Here is a 23,862-nt window from a genome sequence, read left to right as displayed (position 1 = left end):
TGTTTTTCGGGTGTGGAGTTTGGTGAGTCCTTTATAGATTTTGGATACTAGCCCTCATGAAGATAAAAAGCTTCTTCACTGCAAAGGAAACAATCAACAAAACTAAAAGGCAACCAACGGAATGGGAAAAGATATTTGCAAATGACATATCAGGTAAAAAAAAAAAGAACTTTGACCTAAACTTCGCACCTTGTACAACATAATTCGAAGTGGATCATGGACTTGGATGTAAAGTATAAAACTGTAAAACTTTTAGAAGAAAACAGAACTTGGGACCCAAGACTGGGTAAAGAATTCTCAGACACGATGTTAAGAGCATGATCCATAAAAGATCATGGACTTCATCAAAATTGAAAAAAAAAAATACTTTGCTCTTCAAATGTTTCCTCAAATAATGAGGGGGTGAAATGAGAAGTTGCGAGCTCGAAGAAAATGCTGGCAAACCACACATCTAAGAACTTATATTGAGTGTTTATTATAAAATTGCAAAACTCAGCACTAAACAACAGTAATAACAAACCAGTGAGAAAGTTGGCCACAGATTTGAACAGCCGTCTCACTAATGAGGAGCCATGGGCGGCAAGTCTACGCATGAAGAGAGGCTCCCCGTCATTAGCTCTTAAGGAAATGCAGATGAAAACCCCAGTGAGACACCACCGGACACCAGCCTCCACCCCTGAAATGCCCGGCGCTGGTGAGGATGCAGAGACTATGGGTCACTCAGGAACGGAAAATGGTAGAATCACGCTGGAAGCTTTTGTAAAACTAGGTTCAGCTTAGCAGGTGAACCAGCGGCTATGCTCTTGGGTGGGCATCCTGGAGAAATGAACGTGTACGTTCTCACAGAAATCTGTTCGTGAGTGTTTCCAGCAGCTCTACTCATAACAGCCCCAAACTGGGAAAAAAAAAAAACCCAGGTGTCTTTCAACTAGCGGAGGGTTCAACAAAGTGTGGTAGAGCGGCACCCCGGGGTTCCACTCAGAAATGCAAAGGCACAAGGCGCTGATACACATAACAACTTAGATGACTATCCAGGGAATGATGCTGAGTGACAAAGTCAATCTCAAAAGATTATGCACTGCATGACTCTGTGTGTATAACCTTGTTGAGATGACAAACGTCTACAGACTGGGAGCACATTAATGTTTGCCGGCCACAGGGATGGAACCGTAAAGGGGTCGCATGAGGCAGGACCTTTGAAGGAACGGAACAGTCCTGGTACTGATAGTGGTGGCCACCATGCATGGAGTCAAGAGGCATAAGCCACATGCACACACACACGTGCACACACAGATACACACACACACATGACTGCATGTAAAAACAGGCCTGCATTCTAGAAAACTATATTGTACCAATGTCGATTTCCTGGTTCTTATATTATATTACATTTATATAAGAGGCCACCGTTAGTGAAAGTAGGGTCAAGGGTTCAAGGGAACCTACGTACCAATTTTGGAACTTCCTGTGAGTCTGTAATTTATTTTGAAATCAGATATTAAAAAAGAAACATAGCAAAGAGTGTTAAGAAGCAATTTTAGAATTTACAATTATAATAGAATAAAAATATCGACTTCTTTTTCATGAAATCATTGAATGCATAATGGGGAAAGTAAGAACTCAGTCTTCTGCTAAGAAGGAGCTATCTGGAGTCCCGTAAGACAAGTGCACGTGATCTGCCAATTACACTGGAATTGATCCAGCATGAAAAGGGCCCTGAGAAGGTCCCCTGCTATGGTGACCTCAGTCACATGTGTGCACAGCAATGTGTCTAAAGTGGAGGCGTGTTCTGAGAAACAAATCCAGTGTCTGTTACTTTGGAACGATTCAGGGCAGAGCAGGTCCTGGAGTGGGCGGCCGCCACTTAGTGACTAATCTTTATCGCTTGAAGAGAGGGAGGGGATAAACCACTGATGACCCCACCAGGTGGCACTCCAAAGTTCACAGGGAGTAGGGGAGTCTTCTCTCTGGCATCCGTGAAAACATGCTGTTATGTGAACATTCAGCTTGTCAACTGCTGGTCTATTAAGAGCTTACTTCACTCTGAGATAAATAAAAATGAAAAGAAGAAAAAGGCTCCTCTAAATACTGTGAACAGAGGAAGAAAAATACACACACAATAACAAAGTCTGTGGAAGAGAAAATTTTTTCCCCCAAAGGTGTAAAAATATCATCACTTATGATTTCCCCAAGAAACAAAAGGTCGATAGACCAGGTAGGTAAGTAGACCAGTAGGCAAGTAGACCAGTAGATATCTGGTCTCTGTCAAATAAAAGTTCAAGTCAATGGTGCAAGTGCTCGAGAAAGAAAGGATGAAGGAAAGTATGGCCTAGAAATTGAGGTCTTGAAGTCCAGGAGTGAAACATAAATGACAAGCGAGGCACTTGATAAAGGAGGCATGCTTGGAGACACCTCAGAGGAACACGGATGCTGATGGAATTAAGTGAGGTCACAGAAAAGGGGCTTGAGAAAAGCACACAAAATATGGAGTGAGGATTTTGAAAAGGCTAGAGAGAAAATGATGCACAGGAAAGACAAGGCAAATTCAACATCCATGTAACTGACACTCTTGATGAAAAGCGTCAGAAGGAAAACCAAAAGAAACTTTCAAGGTACACTTTGAGCACGTTGTTCTAAAGTAGAACATGGGCTCGTGGACTGCAAGTATGATGGGATCTTGATTAATCGGCACTAAGAAGCACGAAGAGAGCACCTAGGGAAGATGGTAGACGAGAAAGACTTTTGTGTGTGTTTGGGAGGAGGGCGGTAATAAGAAAAAAGGACCCAATCGCTTATGCCACCACTAGGGGGCGGGCAGTCTGATTTCATGCTTCTTTGCAACAGCTTTCAGTTGAAGAAGATAGTGTAATGGTACCATGTAATTCCTCAGGAAAAAGAATGTGCTTTGAGAGTAGGACATGGTCATTCAAATACAGAGAGAACAGATACATATTGTTGACATATAAGAACTCAGGGAATATAGTTTGCATGAGCCCTTTTAGTTTTTTAAAGTTTATTTGTTTATTTTGTGTGTGTGTGTGTGTGTGTGTGTGAGAGAGAGAGAGAGAGAGAGAGCAAACCAACAACCACAACAAAATATCACTTTTACCTAAAATACTGCTTTCACCTTCAAGCCTCCCCCTCGGGTAGAGTCAAAGTAAAAAGAGGCAGGCCCCCCACCCAAGACACAAAATGTGGAAAAACCGATAGTCTTGAAAGGTGTCTGGATGTGTTTACCAGCCAACGATGCTCTCTGAAGTTCATTTGCTGAAGTCACTTGTAGTTACCCGTTTATGCCGCAGGAAACAGCTCCAGAAAGAAACTAACACAGCTAATGTGGAATTATATCAGAAGTGATTCATCCGAGGACATTTTTATTCACTACTTGGACGCATTATCCATTGTTCCACCAGCCCTACTGGTAGGAAATAAAACTTGGGTTTCTCTGTCTTCAATGTGACCTTTTTCTGTTCTCTGTTCTTTCCCAGCTAGTGAGAAAATTACCCGGAGAGATTGAAAGCCTTCCATTTACAGTTTTCACAGAATGTTCAGTATGAAAACATGCAGAACACGCTATTTGAGGGGGGAAAAACCCTAAACTATTCTTTCTATTATTAACATCTTCACCGTAAGTGTTTTGTAACCAAACAAGAGCCTTTACACGTTAATTGAACAAACTATAAAGGGTAATTCAGTATATGTGACCTAAAGCAGCAAGGGGCTCACAACTAAAATTTTGCTGCAGGATCTTTCTGGAGGTAATAAGATGGAAAGCCTTGCAGGAGGCTTTGGTAAGAGTTGGTGGTGAATTTCCAGAAGATTGATTTATTTTACTCTTTAATGTGATATAAATATTTAAAGTTTTATGCTCAAAGGAAACAAATCCACCTGCCTATAGATATAGGATGTGGTCAATTGTATATTTAACCTTCTTAAAAATCCTTTATTTTCAAGGATGTTCGAAAATGCCTCTCAAGCAAATCAAACATCATGTAACGATGAACAGAGAATTACAAGCATTTAAAATAGCCACATGAATTTTTGGTGTATAAGCTATGAGATAATTCCACACTCCATTTAACAAATCCACAAGATTTAAAATTCATATTTTATCTTTTTTTAAATATGAAATTTATTGTCAAATTGGTTTCCATACAACACCCAGTGCTCATCCCGACAGGTGCCCTCCTCGGTGCCCATCACCCACCCTCCCCTCCCTCCCACTCCCCATCAACCCTCCGATTGTTCTCAGTCTTTAAGAGTCTCTTACATTTTGGCTCCCTCCCTTTCTAACCTTTTTTTTTTTCTTCCCCTCCCCCATGGTCTTCTGTTAAGTTTCTCAGGATCCACGTAAGAGTGGAAACATACGGTATCCGTCTTTCTCTGTGTGACTTATTTCGCTTAGAATTAACACTCTTCAGTTCCATCCACGTGGCTACAAAAGGCCGGATTTCATTCTTTCTCATTGCCACGTAGTATTCCGTTGTGTATATAAACCACAATTCTTTATCCGTTCATCAGTTGATGGACATTTAGGCTCGAGTTTTATGTTTTTAATCTACCTCCAGCCACAGATGAGGTATCTTAAATATTATCCTGTGAATAAAAACCCAATAAATAGCGACACTTGTTGCAGAGAAAAATATTTAGAAAAGGAACAGCTTGGAGTGATGGATTGGATCCCGCTGCTGGGAAGAAAGCCGGGGTTCCGTGCAGGGGTGGCACTGTTTTGGAAAGACTGTGTGCTAGCATGGTCAGTAACAGGTTTCCATCTTTTGAAAGTTAGGAACAAATGATGGTAAAGGAGAAAATGAAGACAAGGCTTAGGTCACAATGGCGGTCTCATGGAGAGGGTGATAAACTCAAAGGCATGTCAGAAGTCCCTCATTTATCAGGTGTTATGTCAGTTAAATTAAAGCTATAGGTAATTCATTAGGTGTCTTCAGAGGACCCTGGTAGACTGTCATCGAAACCCACACAAGATTTCTGCAATAAGGTCATTAAAAAGATGCACGGGCCCCTGAGTTCTCGGCTAACTTTCCACGTCGAAGCCCAGTGACGTACAACTTTCATTCTTGCGGGTAGCGGGGATGTTTGTCAGCTCTTATAAGTGGACTTGCAGAGGTACTCAATTTACAGTATCTAGAGTGCAGTGGAAATGAATGAACACCTGTACATTTGCTCAGATACTATGTCAGGCGATACGAAATTAGCTGTCATAACAAGTCCATAAAGCCGTAACACACTATTTGTCTTGCTCAGTTTATAAAGTACATAAACTATGGTAAGCTGATCTAAACTGGCGCTCTTTGGAGGACAGCCTGATCTAGCGGTAATGAGAATCACCTATGGATTTGACCCCGCTGAGAATTTTTCTTCTCCTCTACGTGCTCTTAGCTGATTTGCATGCCTGTAGTTTATAGCTATAGGCATCAGTCCACGAGCCCAGTTTTTCTCCTGGTTCTTTTGTCTTCTACTAAAGCTTCATCAGAAAAACCAAAGGTTTAGAAATAGCCCTTTTTTTCTTTACCACCTCAAACCTGGTAATAAAAATTTGCAGTTCAGGTTCAGGGATGTTTTAGCAGGAAAATGTGAGGATAAGTGAGACTGTGTTTCTCCAAGGTAGTTTATAAAGAAAGAGAGGTTAACAGATCAAGAATGAGAAAGGTCACCTCTTTAATGGGACTTTCGAATTCACAAGACACTTGAAAAGTGCCCCACTCTACTTCACGTAGTACGCCATGGATGCTTTTCCTAATATTAGAATATCTCCCTGTTGATTTCCGTAGATTCCAGAATATCCAGACCAAAACCCATGGATACGGGTTTTTAACTATGAGGATTAAAAATCTAAGACTTTGGGTTTCGTATGGAGAGCTTTAGATCAGCGGCTTCAAAGTAGGATGTGAGCGTCACTGGAACTGAACAACCCCCTCAGATGCTGGAAGAAATTACGAGAACTTCTGTTTACATTCGTTTTAGTCAGAAAGTTGTATGCGATTTAAACTTTACTGATATTTACTCGACGGACTGACACTTGGGCTCATCCTTTGTCAAGGTTAGATGGTTGGTGGCCTATGATTAGCTGCTTTACTTCTGAATTTATGGTGAGACAGAGGGCAGCTCAGGTGTGCCCACTTGTGAGGGAACCTCGCTTACAAAAGTCCCACAAAAGTTGAAGTTAAGCATATTCCTGATGAAGTATTCACGAGAAAGCCACACACACACACAAATGTCCTCTGTTAGCCACATTACTACCAAATGATCACCTACTTATGGCTGTCAAGAAGGTGACCCAAAAAAGGATGTGAAATTATCAAATAGATTATTTGAAATATGGCCATTATAGCCACTGATTTTTTAAAAATGTTTGTTTATTTTTAAAGAGGGGAGACAGAGAGAGAGAGAGAGGGAGAGATAATCATAAGCTGTGCTGATAGCACAGAGCCTGATGCAGGGCTCGATCCCATGAACCATGAGATCATGATCTGAGCCAATATCAAGAGTTGGACGCTTAACCTACTGAGCCACCCAGGTGCCCCAGAAGGTTGGTATCTTAAATATATTTTAGATTTCCATGTTTCAATGTTTCCAATGTTTCAATGATGAAGCACTTAAAGACATTTTTTCAGGTGTGTATCCCTCAAAAAACTCAACAGGGAAGAGGTTCTTCAACTCAAACATGATATTAAGTAAAACACACGCAAATGCAATCATCGATGAAGGGGCAATCTTGCCTGGAGGTAGGAAAAAAAAGACATGACAAGAAAAGAGGAGAAAAGTTAGGTCCCTAGGCTAATACGGAGATAACACCAAACACAGGATTCACCCGCTGGGTCACTTGTAAGCCAGCTTCAGACCAGCAAAGACATTGGAACCAGAAAACCCCAAATGCAACTGGGCATATAGTCCAATAGCTAATGTGTTTTGTAAGAACAAAAAATACTCTGAACAGATTGTAAAATTTGTGGGAGAAAAAGTCAAAGTGAACACCTTTCCTGGCACAGCAGAATTATACTGCTTAAAAATGCAGGTTTCTACACAGAGGTGTGAAATTCATAGGTGAGTGCCACAGTGTTCTACCAAAAGACGGTGGGTAGACTTCGCTAATTGCTTCTGAGATGAGAGGACATTGCTGATGGATGTGCTCTGCAGATATTTCGAAGTGTGTTTAATGCTACCTTTTACAGTGAAATTTTAGTGAGCAAGGCGGCGGCTAATTTTAAAAAGAAGCTTTTCCAATGAAGATGTAAAAATCCTGAAACAAAAGATATTATGTTAGTTTCCACTATTGTGTAATTTTGCTCTAATAGATACTGTTAACCTGCCACCTTTAAAAACTCATATAAGCAAACAATTCACTCTGCAAAAAAAATCAAGTCTGTTTCAAAATCTTTCAAATGACCTTTGCACCATTGGGAAGCTTCTGGTAATAGGAAATTTTATAAGAGTTTTCTGATTCTCTTCAGTGGTTGTTTTTTTTATTTTCACTTTGGTTGGGTAACATATAGTATAATACTGGTTTCAGGAGTAGAATTCAGTGATTCATCACTTACATGCAACACCCACGGCCCATCCTAACAAGGGCCCTCCTTAGTACCCATCACCTATCTAGCCCATCCTTCACCCACACGCCTCCATCGACCCTCAGTTTGTTCTCTGTATTTAAGAGTCTTTTATGGTTTGTTTCCCTCTCTCTCTCTCTCCCCCATCTTCCCTTATGTTCATCAGATTCCACTTATGAGTGCAATCATATGGTATTTTGGTTTCTGTGACTGAATTATTTTGTTTAGCATAATACATTTTAGCTCCCTCCACATCATTGTAAAAAGCAAGATTTCATTCTTTTTGATGTCTGAGTAATATTCCATTATATATATATATATATTCCATTATATATATATATATATATAATGTACTGACGACATAAATATGTATATGTATACACATATGTATACATGTGTATATATGTATATACACATATATATGTATACACATATGTATACATGTGTATATATGTATATACACATATATATGTATACATATATACATATACATATGTGTATATATACACATATATATGTATATGTGTGTGTATGTATGCATATATATATATATATATATATATATATATATATGTTATCTTTATCCATTCCTCAGTCGGTGGGCATTTGGATTTTCTATTTCTTTTTACTAATAATTTAATGACCTCGGAAAATGAGAAAAACTACTGGCCAAATTCAACAAAAAAAACAACAAAATTAGTAAATGGGATTGAACACATTTGTTTTTGCTTGTGTTTAGCAAATGTAGCCATTAACAGGCCTTTTTCATGTAAACCTACCCTTCACCAGCTAACTACAAGGAGACCTTGCAATCTAAGATCCAAATGATCTATGATCTGGGGCACCTAAGATCCAATCTAAGATCCAATCTAAGACCTTGCAATTCTAAGATCCACTTGGAATCTAAGATTCCAAAGTGATCCTGGAAACCAACTTTCAAGTCATTCGGTACCAAGATATGAAGCCAGGAGTCTAAAAAACTAATTCAGTGCGATTGTTCACCTGAAAATGTGATCAGCATGTAGTATGCATTTTAGTGAGAATAAAATTATTTCTACTGCTGGCAAAAAAAAATGAAAATACATCGCTTGTTTCACTTTAATCAAATGCACGGGATGCAAATGTGTTTACAATACTACATGTTTATACCGGAGATCACCTTTATATATAAGAAAAGATCTAGATTCGTCAATGTGAATTTTATTAATTCCTCTAGGTATGAACCTGGTTAGTTAAGCCCTATCTTTTTACAATTTCAGTGTATATAAAGTGCATCTGTGCAGTCACAGTACATTTGTACTGACACTTAAGTCTTATACGTTTCTCCTCCGTCAAAATATTATAAGACAGAGATCACTGGCTTAACTGATACAGTGTTTGAATTTTCACTTTGCGATTCCAGATAATATGCATCATAAAACAATGTTTTCATTTCTTGCAGAGCTTGAAACTTCTCTTCGTTTCCTCTTTGTTGTTGAGAAATCAATCTCTCTCTGTCTTTCTCTTCTTGCCCCACTTTCCCTCGATATTAAGCACAGCTGCGTTACTAGGAATCATCATTTTAGCCCAAACGGATCATAACAATGATTTCAAAGTAAAAGAAGGTGGTTATAGGAGAGAGAGTTTAAAACGGCTGTGTTCCAGAGCTTTGGCATCTTCACAGATTGTCGTTTCCATAGGACATGGATCCTAGTCCTTCATCATCCTCCTGGGACCTCAATGTCCTCTGCTGGAAACTGAACCTGCTTGAAAGCAAGGGAAATAATGCATATAAATCACCTAGAGCACAGTGTCCACCACACAGGGCATGCGTGATGGACATTAGCTTGTATTACTTGTATCCTTTCAAATGATATGCAAAATAGCCTTCTGTGTAATGTAGTTCAAGTTTCTATACCTAAGGAGAAGTGTGTGTGTGTGTGTGTGTGTGTGTGTGTGTGTGTTCTCATGCACACACACGTGGGTGCATGTATGGGCAATGTGATTGTGTGTGTGCACACGTGGGTGCATGCATGGGCATTGTGTGTGCATGTGTGTGTGTGCATGTGCATGCATGTAGTTGCATGCAGGGGAATTGTGTGTGTGTGTGTGTGTGTGTGCACATAGGTGCACGTGTGGGCATTGTGTGTGTGTGTCATTATGAAAAGTGCCTTTCTTGAATTCTCACAACAAACAGCTGAGTGGGCTTATTCTGTCCATCTTACAGATGTGTCAACTGAGGTACAGAGAGAAGTAAGTCAGGTAACCCAGGAGAGGCCCCAGACCTGGAAGGAAGCCTGGGATGTAAGCCCAGCTCTTTAGCCGAGAGCGGGGTGTCAGCACTCACTCATCCTCCAGCCCACACGCCACCGGCTTCCAGGAAAGGTGGGGAGAACGCCGGCCGGCCTGAGCTGGGGCACCTGTTCTCCCACTCCCGAAAATACCCTATAAACTGCAGATGAAAGCATCTGTGTCCTCATCATCTTCTGAAATCCTGCTTCCGCTACGGAGAGTGACAGGCACGTCAGAGCCGGCTGGGCACATGCCTCAGACTAGTCAGCCTTTCCTCCTCAGCTTGATTTTCTCCTGTTATGCGGGTCCTAGCAGTGAACCAGTAATAAATCTGCACATAAGCATCCAACAATCACAAAGTAATAAATGCATCTTGGATGAAGAGGTAACTTTTTTCACTTGGTTTCTTCACTGACTTCGGTACTATTTTAGTGGGACTGTATTTCTTTCTTTCTTTTTTTTAGAGAGTGAGAGCATGTGTGAGTTGACAAGGGGGAAGGGCCGAAGAAAAAATTGAGACAATCTTAGGCAGGCTCTATGCTCAGCGTGGAGCCCAAAGCGGGGCTTGATCCCATGACCCTGGGGTCACGACCTGAGTCAAAATCAAGAGTCGGACGCTCAACCAACTGAGCCGCCCAGGTGCCCCAGTGGGTCCGGATTTCTAAATAATCTTCTCATGTAAACGTAGAAACAATTCAGTATAAAGGTTGAAGATGAAGTTAGAACAGATTTAAGCTGACTGCATGGTTTATCCTTTTAGCATTTTGAGGGATTCCTTCAAGGTTTTTTTTTCCTACCTATATTTGTATACATCTTGAGATTTTTATCGCATGCAATTCATTCCCATTATTCTTACTTTGAAATTGTAATGCGATTATCTTGCATTTTATCTGTGGTTTTAATTGCACGGGTTCAACATAAGTCAGTCTCTTTATGTCCACTACTGAGCGTATATACACTGCCCAATTTAAATAATGATGCTGTAGACATTATTGTGCCTATCACTCTGCTCAGCTGTTGTATTTCTGATTATTTCTGAGAGCCATAAACAGAAGAAAAGAAGGCTATGACAACTTCAAACAACCTGAGCCAGTGAGACTGTGTTTGATGCACGTGAATGAATCACTCTCCACCTGTATGTTGTCACCTTCCCCAGATCCTGCTCTCATTTAAATCTTTCCTAACTTTGATAGGAATTCAGATACTGTGTCATTGATTTGGTTTCATTTGATTTGAGATCAGAGGCTAACACAGCTAGGACCAGCCAATATTTAGAGGATTTAGTTTTAAAGCAAACGTTTAGGCAAAACATTAAAAACAGACCCCGATCTCCTCTCTACCACCCACGCCTGCTGAACAGCTGAATTCCTGGGGCGGCGGCGGGGGGGGGGGCTGTCACTATTGCCCCTTTGCAGATCACAGAATGTTCACTGCCAACCGCCTTCCTCCTGACCCCCAGAAGGGATCTTTCCCTGTGCCAGCTCCTGCCTAACTTAAATCTCTGTTCCCCCAGGAAGGAGTTTTAGTTTCATTGAGCTTCTCCATTGTTTTTCTGTTATCAATTGTGGTGATTCTTGCTTTGATCTTTATTTTTCCACTACTTGAGTTTGCTTTGGGTTTAATTTGCTCTTTGTTTTCTCCTAAGATAAATGCATCCATTATTGATTGGAAATATTTCTTGTTTTGAAGTAAGAATTTTAACGCTATAAATTTTCCTTTCAATACTGCTTTAGCTGTGTGCCACACATTTTGATATGCGCCTGTTTTCTTTTTTACATTGCCATTCAATCAAAAATATTCTCTACTTTTTCTTTTGTTTGCTTCTTCGACCCATGGGATAGAGAGAAGTGTGGCTTATTTAAATTTCCAAGGCTTTGGGGATTTTACATATGTCATTCTGTAATTTATTCCAAATTTAATTTCATTGTGATTAGAGTTACTTTGTTTCATTTCAGTTCTTTTCAGTTTGCTGAGATTAGTCTGCCGTGATGAGCGTTCCCCACACACTTGAGAAGAATGTGTCTTTTGTTATTATGAGTGGAATGTTCTAAGTTTCCTATAAATATCAACCTGGTCAAGTTGGTTGATTGGATTTTGTGTGTCTTCTGGATCCTTACTGTCCACTTACATGTCCGACTTCCTGCCCACATGAGATGTAATCAGGCAGGACTTTTGAAGTGTATAATTATAATTGGAATTGGAGTCTACAAGTGTAAGTATAATTATAAAAGAAGTTTTCTACCTTTTTCAGGTCGAACCATTTTTCTTTTATCATTTTGAAGCTCTGATATGCCTACACATTTAGGATGGCTCTTCTATCTTTACCCATATAATCTTTTACAATCATAAATGCCTTCCTCTCTCCACAGAAATGCTCCGTGTTTAGAGGTCTGCTTTGTGTGATACAGTAGGCACTCCAGCATTATATCCTAGGGTTTGTGTGGCATATACTGTCGCATATCCTTTATGCTACCTTTTTTTCCCCTCTTTTATTTACAGTGGGTTTCTTTTTTACCCCAATCTCTGACTTTCATTTGTCATTTGGATCGTTTCCTTTTAGCGTGCTTAAAATTGAAGTATTCAATTTTGCCATTTGTTTGTTATCGGTTCTTTGCTTTTCTTCCCCCTGCCCCGCCTTTTTGTTGGAATAATTGAGTGGTTTCATTTTAATCTCCACTCCTAGCTTATCAGTCATACCTCCAATGGGGCGCTGTCCCTCTTGTGTTGGTGCTGGGCCTCTCTACTTGCATGAACTCCTGTCTAACCCCCCAACTGTCCTGTCTTCATAGCCATATTCTGGGGCTCATTTTGTCATCTCTCGAGAAAGAGGTTTTGCGCTCACCTCCGAGTAGGTAGCAGGCTTCCACAGGTGCACCCCTAGCTTCCTGGGGTGGGAAGCAACAGCAACACTCTGCCGACACGTGATTTAGTCAGCCAGAATCAGGGACTTGGAATGAAAAAAAAAAAAGAGTTAAGTCTAAAGGGAGACTTAAGTACAAATCAAATTTGTACTTGACCCTTAGGCTTCGTATTATGAAAAATTGGGGCCAAACATGGAAATCCTTCCAAGGTAAGGATCTTAAATTTCCGCCCAATGTAGATGGCAGCCACATTTGCAGTGAGCATAGCTTAGCGTGGAAAGGTGTCCCATCACTGTGTTGTGCACCGTAAACCAATGTAACATTTATTTTTGTCAACTGTACTTCAGTTAAAGATATAAGTTTAATGCAAAATCTCAGTTCAACTCATTTTTCTTTGGTCAAGAACATGCCAGACAATTCTACATTTACTGGATGTATCCTCAAAGTCAGAGTCATTTAAAGACTTTTTTTGTGATGATTGTTTGTTGGTTGACTGTCTTTGTTCTTGTTTTGTCTTAAGCTAAAGCATCAGTTTCAGCCACCAGGACCACGTTTTGTCCTTTTACAAACACGGACCTTTTTTCCAGGTCGGGGTTTAGATTCTGTCATTCTCACTCTCAAGCGTTAACTCTCAGACTTGCGTTTGAGCTTTGCGGCAGTCCGGCTAACGTGGAGACCCACATATGCACTTAATGTTCTTTGAAAATGAGAATTCATCTTTGAGCGTATTCCGCCAAATGTTGAATTCTTATTCCTTCGCTTTGCTGATATGTGTAATAGTTTAATTTTCTTTGACAGTGTTTCAGGCCATAAAGATATGTCAGAAGCCCATGATTCTGGGTCCTGGTTCCTGAATGATAAGGTGCAGGACATCCAAATGTCACTTATGTTTCATATGGAAATGGTTCTTTCTTACCCTTCCAACCTCTAAAAGAATTAATGAAATAAACACATAAAATAAGTGTATCTCAAACTTCAAATTGTTCCTAGTGACCTCAGTTGATACAGAAGAATTGTCAAAAATAAGATTTGCATCCTATTTTAAAATGATAAATAGTGTATGCGTCTCAGCGGGGTCTGCTAGAGCCAAATACTATAAGCCAAAGGTCTTACCCACAATTTTGTTTTCTCACGGTACTGGAGGCTGGAAATCGAAGACGAAGGCGCTGACTGATTTGGTGCCTGGGAGGGGCTCTCTTCCTGGCTTGTAGACGGCTGCCATGTTGCTGTGTCCTCATGTTGTGATTTCTTGTTTGTACTTGCGTGGAGAGACAGAACTCTATTGTCCTCTTCTTAGGAAGACACTAATCCAAGTACAGGGATTAGTACCCATTACCCCATGTAAGTCTAATTACTTCCCAAAGAGCATCACTTTTGGGGGTGGGGCTTCCACATCCAGCCTATCACAACAGTAGGCGCCCCTCATTCTGGGGGACTTGAAAGAGTGGGCTTCAAAATAAAAAACAGTGAAAAATTATTCCTTAAGCAAAATGACTTAGTACCAGTTTCCTTGCTATGTTACTGTTTCAGAAACAGAAAAGGATAAAGACTGAGACTAGAAACAAAATCGAACAAAAATATATCTCCAAGTACAAGTGAAACTATGTGAGAAGAGTTGCAGTTAAAAAGATATTGTTACTATCATAAAGAAAGGTTTCTGGGGCACCTGGGTGGCTCAGTCGGTTAAGCATTGGACTTCGGCTCAGGTTGTGATCTCGCGGTTCGTGAGTTTGAGCCCCACGTCGGGCTCTGTGCTGACAGCTCAGGGCCGGGAGCCTGCTTCGGATTCTGTGTCTCCCTCTCTCTGCCCCTCCCCTGCTCGTGCTCTGCCTCTCTCTCTGTCTCTCAAATATGAATAAACATTAAAAAAATAAAAGAAAGCTTTCCACTAATAATGTTACAGTCACATTGAAAGCACTAAACATTCAATGTGGCAGAGTGATCATTCGTAGTTGATGATATAGTGTCTGAAAAAGTTAAAGTATTGGAAATCTTTGTTTTATATAATATGCAATTGCTATCACAAAGTAAAATCTGTATACACCATGGGGAAGATAGGATTTCAGCCATGAGAGAATTTTAGTTCAGTTCTATCAGTCCTTGGTGGACAATAAATGCAAAAGTTTAAAAGCCTATGCAATTAATAAAGTGGAAAAAATAAAATAAATGTTAAGGACAACACAAAGAGAAATACAGATGAAAGTATACTCTGCAGGCAGACTGCCTGGGTTCATATTTGACTCTGATGGAATCTTCAGCAAAATACTTCCGAACACCATGCTTCAGTTTACTCATCTATAAAATGGGTTTTGTTATCATTGATAAGGCTGGCATTATACGCTGATGGGAGATAATACAGATTACTCAGTAAATGTTCTGCTTGGACAGCACTTAAACAATGAAGCAGGATCTCTACCCCATATTCTTTGCCAAAACAAAGTAGAAATATATGCCTATTTTGGGGGAGCCTGGGTAGCTCAGTTGGTTAACCGTCTGACTTCAGCTCAGGTCATGATCTCACAGTCTGTGAGTTCGAGCCCCGCATCAGGCTGAAAGCTCGGAGCCTGGAGCTGCTTCAGATTCTGTGTCTCCCTCTCTCTCTGCTCCTCCCCTGCTCATACTCTGTCTCTCTCTGTCTCAGAAATAAATACAAACATTAAAAAATTTTAAAAAAGAAATATATGTCTATTTTGAAAATAATCTGAAACAATAAGAATGCTGGAAAAAAATAGATTATTTTTTATCCTCTCAAAATAAGAAAGCCATTTATAGTTGTGAAACAAAACTCAGAAGCCATAGAAGATAAGAACTAATTGATTTTTGGGGCACCTGGGTGGCTCAGTCAGTTAAGCGGCCGACTTCAGCTCAGGTCATGATCTCGTGGTCTGTGAGTTCGAGCCCCGCGTCGGGCTCTGTGCTGACAGCTCAGAGCCTGGAGCCTGTTGCAGATTCTGTGTCTCCCTCTCTCTCTGACCCTCCCCCGTTCATGCTCTGTCTCTCTCTGTCTCAAAAATAAATAAATGTTTAAAAAAATTTTTTTAAGTGAACGAATTGATTTTTCCCATATTAAATAAAATTTGTATTGTTAAAAAACACCCTAAAACAAAGTCAAAGTCAAATGACAAATGAAGGAAAATACTCATAACTAATATCAAAGGTCTCATATATAATAAATTTCTATACATCAGTAGAATAAAGATGAACACAATGGAAAGCTTTAAAAAAGGAAACAAAAATTTTAATAGGTGAAACGATAGTTGGATTATCACTAAAGACAAATGGGAGTTGAAGTTAAAATAAAATATTTTTCCTCCTGCAATCAGATTGGTAAAGATTTAAGTTTGAAAGTACATTTTCTTGGTGACCATGGAGAAGAAGGCAGCCTTTCGTATTTATTTGACCTATCAACTGATGCAGTTGATGGAAGGCGATGTGTCAGTACATCTCAAAATTTAAAATGTACATGTTCTTTTACCCAGCATGGCCATGTCCGGGACTCTATCTTGGAAACATTCTCGTACTGGAGACGGGTGACCACTGTGGAGGGAAGTCCTGGGGGGTGCCAGGTGGTGGGTGGTGGGAGGTTGGGTCTTAACTGCCCACTCTTCACAGCCATTTGATTTTTTTTTTCATTTAGTTTTTTAATATTTATTTATTTTTGAGAGAGGGAGAGAGAGTGAGAGACAGACAGACAGAGCACGAGCAGGGGAGGGGAAGAGAGAGAGGGAGACACAGAATCTGAAGCAGGTTCCAGGCTCTGAGTTGTCAGCACAGAGCCCGATGCAGGGCTCGAACCCATGAACGGAGAGATCATGACATCAGCAGAGGTCGGATGCTTAGATGACTGAGCCACCCAAGCGCCCCATAGAGTCATTTGATTGTTGAAAATTGTTCATATATTACCGAGTCAAAGGAAAACACTGGTATGAAAAAGAAAAGAAGCAAACGATCCCCCAGCTGTTTCTACAAACCTGGTTATGAGCTCCTACGCAGAACTCACTTGGACGTGTACCCAGGAAAGGGCAGACAAAACGAACGCCCATTCGTTAGGCGCAGGTGGTGGAAGAGGCAGGGCCGTAGTTGGGACTTGTGGTTGGTGAGCAACAGATACTTTCCTGAGCCCATTATTTACTGAGTTGAGACCTCCTGGAGAGCTCCAGCATCAGCGGGAAGGAAGGGCGGGGGAGGCCCGGGGGCACAGCCGTTGGACTCGAAGTCAGAAGGACCCACTAGCTGAGTGCTTGCCTAAATGGCCCTCCTGAGACGTGGAGGCGCCAAGTGATTTCTTGGACGGGCAGGTGGCTGGAGAAGCTCAGAGCTCCTCCGTCCCTCCCACGGTCGGCCTGTTTTCTTTCACTGCCTCTTTCCCTTTGGCCGATTTCTATCCGGATTCTGAACGTCGTGAGAGCAAAGCCAGGCGGTCTTGTCACCGCACCTACTGTCCCCGTTCATTGGGAGAATTCTTCTCAAGTTAGCTGAACTTGGGCAGAGCTGGGCGGGGCTCCCCTGAGGGAGGCTGCTGTATTAACTCTAAAGCCAACAGCAATGCGGGTGGGAGGACAGCTTTGCGCACAGGACTCTCCATTGTGTTGTCGTCACGTCCTGGCCGCAGCAAGAGCCCGGCTTTCCCCAGCACGGTCTCCGTGGAATTGTTCCTACGCCCCAGCCTCACCCCCCCCAAGCACAGCATGCAAGGATTTTTTGATGCCCCGTGCATAAATGTAAACTCTGCTCTGAGACCTTTTAAATGAACCATGTGGGGATAACTGGATGAAAATCAGACACATTTAGGTTGTCTTGGGTGGAAAAATTGTTTGTTTTTTCCCCTAGGTATCCTATGCTACCATTGGAAACATTTCTCACATCTGACTGATTCATCGAAGCTCTCCACGCAGCATCCTAGGTCTTCTAGGTCTGGGCCAGAACTGCTCTCTCCCTTTGCACCCGGAGAGCTTAATTTTCCTCTTCCTTCCCCTCTCTGGGGACCGTGGGAGCTTTATCATCTTGCTATGACACCAAGGTTCCTCCCCAAACACTCGCTCCCGTGGGGACTGGAATCGAGGGTAAGAGAGACAGTAGTCAGAGTGATTTTGGTTGCAAGTCAGAAAAGTGACTCAGACCGTGACTTGTGTCAGCATGTAGACGATCCGAAGGCGGCCGTGATTCTCGCTCCCTTCCCCCAGGGCCGTCTGTCTCTGGGTTGCTGATGCCCAAGCAGGAACTTCACACTTGGAGGCCAAGGCGGATCCCAGTACCACAGGCTTACCTTTCATCCTCCTGGCCACCCCATGAGGAAAAGGACACCCCTTTCCCTGAACGAAAGTCCACGGACCCAACGCTCTCATCTGTGCCCCATCTGGTCCCATCTGGCAGAGTCACTGTGACCAGGTGAGGGAAGATGCCATTGGCTAAGACTCAGCCTTCCTCCGCCCCGGAGACGTTGGCTGGCGTAACCCTCCCAGGGACGCAGAGGGGGGCAGTGTGGTTCCCAAAGGAACAGTAGGCAAAACAATGGAACGAAACCCCCAGACCCAGCAGCAGATCGCTTCTGTCCAGCCTGCGGCCGACCTCTCTTAGCTGCCTATGTTTCCCTCACAGGCGGGTCCTCTTTGTTCGGATCCTGGCCACACGGTGGTGCTCCTGTTGTTGCCGTCGTTGCGGTGGAAGAATTGCGAAAACTGTACAACAGGGATTTCACCCGTGCCGGGCACATGGTAGTGACCTAAAATGATACACAGCATAAAACCAGTTGCCCTCACAACACTGAACAACCGTTTCGGAATCTCACGCCGAACGTTGCCCCTTTACTGGCACAAGCAGACTAGAGCACCGGTGGATTTTTAAAACACCCTTTTCATGACCAAACCAGCAAATCTAGGTGTTCGGTTTTTGATAGGTTTTGATTTCTTCAGTGGATGAGTAAATGCAAAATATCTCCAATGGTGAGAAATCCCTGAAGGTTGTTGTACCAACTTGAAAAGTACCGATGGATGATGTCATTTAAGGTAACCCTTAAGTTTCACACGTAATGTGCACCCATCGGTGTATTCGTTACAGTTAAACGAGATGGATGGGGCACCCGGGTGGCTCAGTCGGTTGAGCGTCCGACTTCCCCTGAGGTCATGATCTCGCGGTTTGTGGGTTCGAGGCCCGCGTCGGGTTCTGTGCTGACAGCTCAGGGCCTGGATCTGGCTTCGGATTCCGTGCCTCTCTCTCTCTCTCACTCTCTCTGCCCCTCCCCTGCTCACGCTCTGTCTTTCTCTCCAAAATAAATAAACATTAAAAAAAAAAAAAAACAAGATGGAATAATAACAGATGAAAACAGGCCAAGCGACTATTTCATTCGATTAAGCCGTGATTATGAGTTGGCCGTCACCGCTTTTCCTCTTCCTCCGTGTTCATTTACAAGGACAGATCAGTGCATTTCCCCCAACATAAAATGGCCAGTAATGTTATGTGAGACAATCTGTAGCAGGGAAGGGAGGGCAAAAAAAAAAAAAAAAAACCAACCTGATAAGTCGGGGCATTAAAGTTACGGGGCGGGGAGATCTACACAAACCACTTCAGCACACTCATTATTATGGCTATTGGCCCCTCAGGCCACTGGAGACTTGATAATTTAGTCGGTTATGCAGTTTGAAGTGTTTCATATTCTGCATGGGAGCCGGCTGCGATTCAAATATCAGTGGCCATGAAATATATGCACATACGTTTAGTAGGAAAATCTCCAAGGGGACAACAGAGGAGATGGGCATATGTCGTCGCGGTGTGATGGAGAGTTTCCCTGAATTCATCATCTGGACATAGTTTATCACCATTTTTCATTTTGCCAGAAACACCCCCCCCCCCTTCATTTGTCGGGGAGGCTTATTATACATACACATCCTGGAAAGATAATAAGACCCAGGCCTCTGATGTTGAAATGCAACCAGGGTTTGTGGGCTCTGTTGGGGCCCCGACAGCGTTCCCACCGACGGAGCTTTCTGAGAGCAAGGGTAATCGCTTACTTCATCTAGTTTAGGGAATTGTGTCCCTTTCTCCCCGCTCCGTTATTACATCAATTACTGCAAACCATCGTCTTGTATAATTTATGGAGAAGACTCCCGTTTCATTGAGATCGTCTCTGAAATGGAAGACGTCCTTTGTTCACGTGCTTCTAAATATTAGAATTTTTGTCACATGTTCCCGGAACTGGGAGCGTTTTCGTTTTCTGTGAGGATTCAAACATCTGGCTAGACGTGTAACCTGTGCGATTTGTTTGTTTAATTCGAGGGTTGGAGTGGGGGTTGTTTTGCCTCCCAGATAAGAGATTTTCTGAGTGAAATGCCTAATCTTTAAAGTGCAGTTAACATAAATGGCAATTTTTAGAAATGAATTCCTAATGCCTTTAAAGCCGAGGTTGAATGTGGCTGTCAGAATCCTGGCCCGCAGTTATGCCATTTGGTGGTTGTTTTGCTTTAGAAGCCCTGAAATGTGCCGCGATGGTTAGCGGTGTAAGTGTAAACCAGAGCAATTGCTTTTGACACTTAAAAAGGATTTTATTGACAGTTGGAAACACGTTGGGGATTTGAAAAGAGTACTTTTCCATCTGTAATACTTGGTGTGATCAAAGATCACTCAGCAGCCCCGGATTAGTGGAAATGAGGCTGCAGTGAGTGTTTGCTACTCCACACGGGATGAGGGCTTGGTTTTTGATTCACACTAATCCCCATCACGATCTAAGTGGAATTTACGGTAATGTGGATATACTTCTCAGGGCTCCTGCCAACGTGTTTTTAAAGAGCCCTAAAGTAGATAATAATATAGCCAGATTTAAAATTTCCTTTTAAAGTTAAATCTTACTTTCCCACTCTTCATTCATACACTGGTTTAATGTTTCTAACATATTATATTTAACTCTCTGCGTTTCCTATGTGCATTTACAAATGTGTGCATTATAGGTGGTGGTGTTCCAGATAATGGGGACCAATCTGCTTCAGTTCCTACTGAGGAGTAGCTAGCAAGGTGATGTAGGGGGTCATTAGGCTGCAGGTACAACTGAACAATGGTAGATACTGGTCTCAGAAGACCTGGTGTGATTTATAATTCCTTCCTCCCTCCCTCCCTTCCTTCCTTCCTCCCTTCCTGCCTCCCTTCCTTCTTTCCTTCCCTTCCTTCCTCTCTCCCTCCTTCCTCCCTTCCTTCCTTCCTTCCTTCCTTCCTTCCTTCCTTCCTTCCTTCCTGACTATACATTACATATCTGAGTGTATATATATATATATATCTTATATATATATATACATATTTAGTTATAAAATGTCAACTAAGACCCTGCTCTAAGACCCTGGCTTATCTAAGCTATAATTTCTACTTCTATTAGGAAAATAATCACGAGTCTCTCACCATATTTAAGTAAGAATCAAATGGTATACAATAAATAAAATCACAGAGTAAATGTCCTTGTTACCGTGAGTAAAGTAGAAACTGCAGAGAGACACAGGTTGGGCCCTTCTATGAACATGAGAGATGGTGACCACCCAGAAGTCAGAGGAGAAGAGGTTTTCTTTTATAGCAACAAAAGAAGCACATGAGCCACCAGCCTGAACCAAATGCCTGGTCGGAGGAATTCCCAAGAGGGGCATTTTGAGGAAGGTGGTAAGGAAACAGTACAGCTTTCAAGGAGGTGTGGCCCCTAACCCAGTAGTTCACTTGGATGTGGCAACCTGTTTGCAAATCAGCCATTAATCTAATGACTTCCTTACCTAAGACCCCCCCCCCCAACCCCCAACTCTAGACTGAAACCTTAGTACTAACTTTACGTACAAACTCTGGTCCCGACAACATCCTATGTCTTACTCCAAAAATAACACCATCAAGCACCATCATTATTCAAGACTCATTCATGTCTTTATTTTTCAAAAGAAATACATCTATGAACTAACTGATACACACACACATACACACATAGTATTTATTTTGTTATAGATGTATTTATTCTATTATATACTAGATATCAAGATCATCTATATGTATATATTTCATTAGCTTTGCTCTAAAAGCTAATTCCTTAAGATGTTTTTGAAAACCTATGAGGGCAAAGAGTAGAAAAAGAAGTGACTTAAAAACAAATGCCCCCAAATGGCAATGGAGCCATGTTCAGACATGGTTTCCTACTGCACCTCTTCCAAATGGACGTGCCCAGAGGAGCTGGCACTTCCAGGGGATAGAATCAAGATCCTGCCATTCCTCCCATACCCTCCGTCTAACAACTGGTCCCCTTGTTCAACCAGGCAGATGCCCACAAGACTACCAGCTATGTCAGGGTTTTTGGAAGTCCCCACAGAGTTCCTGATTCACTAGACCTTTAAGAACCTTACGAAGGGTATGCAGTTGCAAGGTGCAGCTTTCAGAACCGGGGCACTGGCACACCTTGGCCTGCTGGGAATTTATTTCCTTCAGAAGAGAAAGAGCTGTATGCACACAGAGATGTGCAGAAACCTTGGATGTGATCATCAACTCTCAAAGGGAGAGGTCCTGTAGATGACCCTGGGGACCTGACAACAGGCTTCGATGGTGTTGTGTTATGTGCACGGTGATAGAGAGCCTAGCGACCTGGCCCAGCTGCATGTCACCCTGGGCATGTTCCAGATCACAATTTGGGACTGTTGCAGGTGGAACCGCTTATTGGTGAAGACAGGTTCAGGCTAACAGAGATAAAATTGCATGAAAGACATTCGGTGGACAGTGGGCCTAGCTGCGGCTCACAGGTGTCTCCAAGAGCACACGGGCAATCGCTGGACCAGGGCAAGATGTCCGGCAGGTCATGGGACCCTTCTTCACCGCAGAAGCCATTTTTTTAAGGCAATATCATGGTTTCTGAGGTTGACTTGGAAGAGGATGCCCAGCTGTTAAGTGGCAAAGAAAAATGGAGAATGATCTACTTCTGGGGGGTGATGATGCTCCATTTTAAAACCACAATATGATCGCTTCTCGGCCTTTTGGCTAAGATCAAGTGTAGTAAAACCACAATATGATTGGCATGATTATGATATCAAAAACATTATAGCATTTCTCAAAGCTGTAAACAGCTAATGCCATATGACTATTGCTTTTGGATGTAAAGAGAAATTTCTAAGTATATTTTGGTATAGTTGCTATGTACATTTTATGATAGTTTCCCATCACAAAAGGAACAACTTGGGTTTTATAGTAGTTTCACTAAACCAATGCTGGAATTATACAAAGTTATGTTTGTGCGAGTTTTTGAAATCAAATTCCCCCTTCAAAAATATATATATGAGATGAGGGGCTTCTGGAATGGCAGTGAGAGTAACTCAATGGACCCTCTTGCCAGTGAAATATTCATTTAACTGGTGACAGTTATGAAAGCAAAATTTAAAGTATCTGGAAATTGTCCAAAGGACATCGAGCAAATGGGGAAACATTTATTTAAGAAAGTCTACTATATATCCCAGCAAGAACAATGAGAGTCTGTGACTTGCGAGCCATGGCTCTCTCCCAATATCGCTTTCTAGTTGAGTGTAATGGGAGCCATATTCCAAGTGGTTGTGGCCAAGAAAATGGGTCTAACTTCTCTCTCAGTTCCCAGGCTGGAGATCCAGCTCCATTTTGAAAGGGGAAGACCACTGTCATGTCTCCTTATATATAGCTTCATGATATGGAAGATGTATTTTAGAAAAGTGCAGTCAATTGGGTTGGAGAGTCTTTCCTCCAACTTGCCCCGATTTTTAGGATAGAAGCTTTAACTTGGATGTAGTATGCCAAGAATTCTGGGCCCTGATAAACATTTACCCTAGGTTCAGTGCCAGGAGGGGCAAACCAAGGGACCAGGGCTACCACCCCTGCCCAGCCCTCATGTTGTAGAGCAGGGCATTCACTTAAGAAGAGCCACTAGCCCCAGGGCAGTGATGCTGAGATTCTGTGCAGGGGGTGATGAGACCATAAGAAAAGAGAGTTCTTTTATGGTGTCCTCAACTTGACTGACTACTTGGAACAGGTTGTGAGGAGGTTCATGCCTAAAGGTTTTGTTGAAAACAATGGAGATTTTGGTGATGTGCTATTAAGACATCAGTTAGCAACAGTAAAAGCCAGTAGACCACCTAGAAGTTTGCCAGAGAGAAAAAAGAAAAGCAATGTCTGAGAAAAGCCTTCTGAGGGTCTAAGAA

The 23,862-nt window shown here is 42.0% G+C and overlaps 1 pseudogene; it reads left to right on the top strand.

Moving 5' to 3' along the window:
• The first annotated feature begins 22,658 nt into the window (after positions 1-22,658).
• On the top strand, positions 22,659-22,809 carry LOC131490091 (U2 spliceosomal RNA; annotated as a pseudogene).
• Positions 22,810-23,862: the final 1,053 nt, after the last annotated feature.

This window comes from Neofelis nebulosa, chromosome 1 (genome assembly GCF_028018385.1).
Source record: "Neofelis nebulosa isolate mNeoNeb1 chromosome 1, mNeoNeb1.pri, whole genome shotgun sequence".
In the NCBI taxonomy this organism is placed as follows: Eukaryota; Metazoa; Chordata; class Mammalia; order Carnivora; family Felidae; genus Neofelis; species Neofelis nebulosa.
Note: the sequence above shows the minus strand (reverse complement) of the source record. Positions and strands in the feature narration are given on the sequence as shown.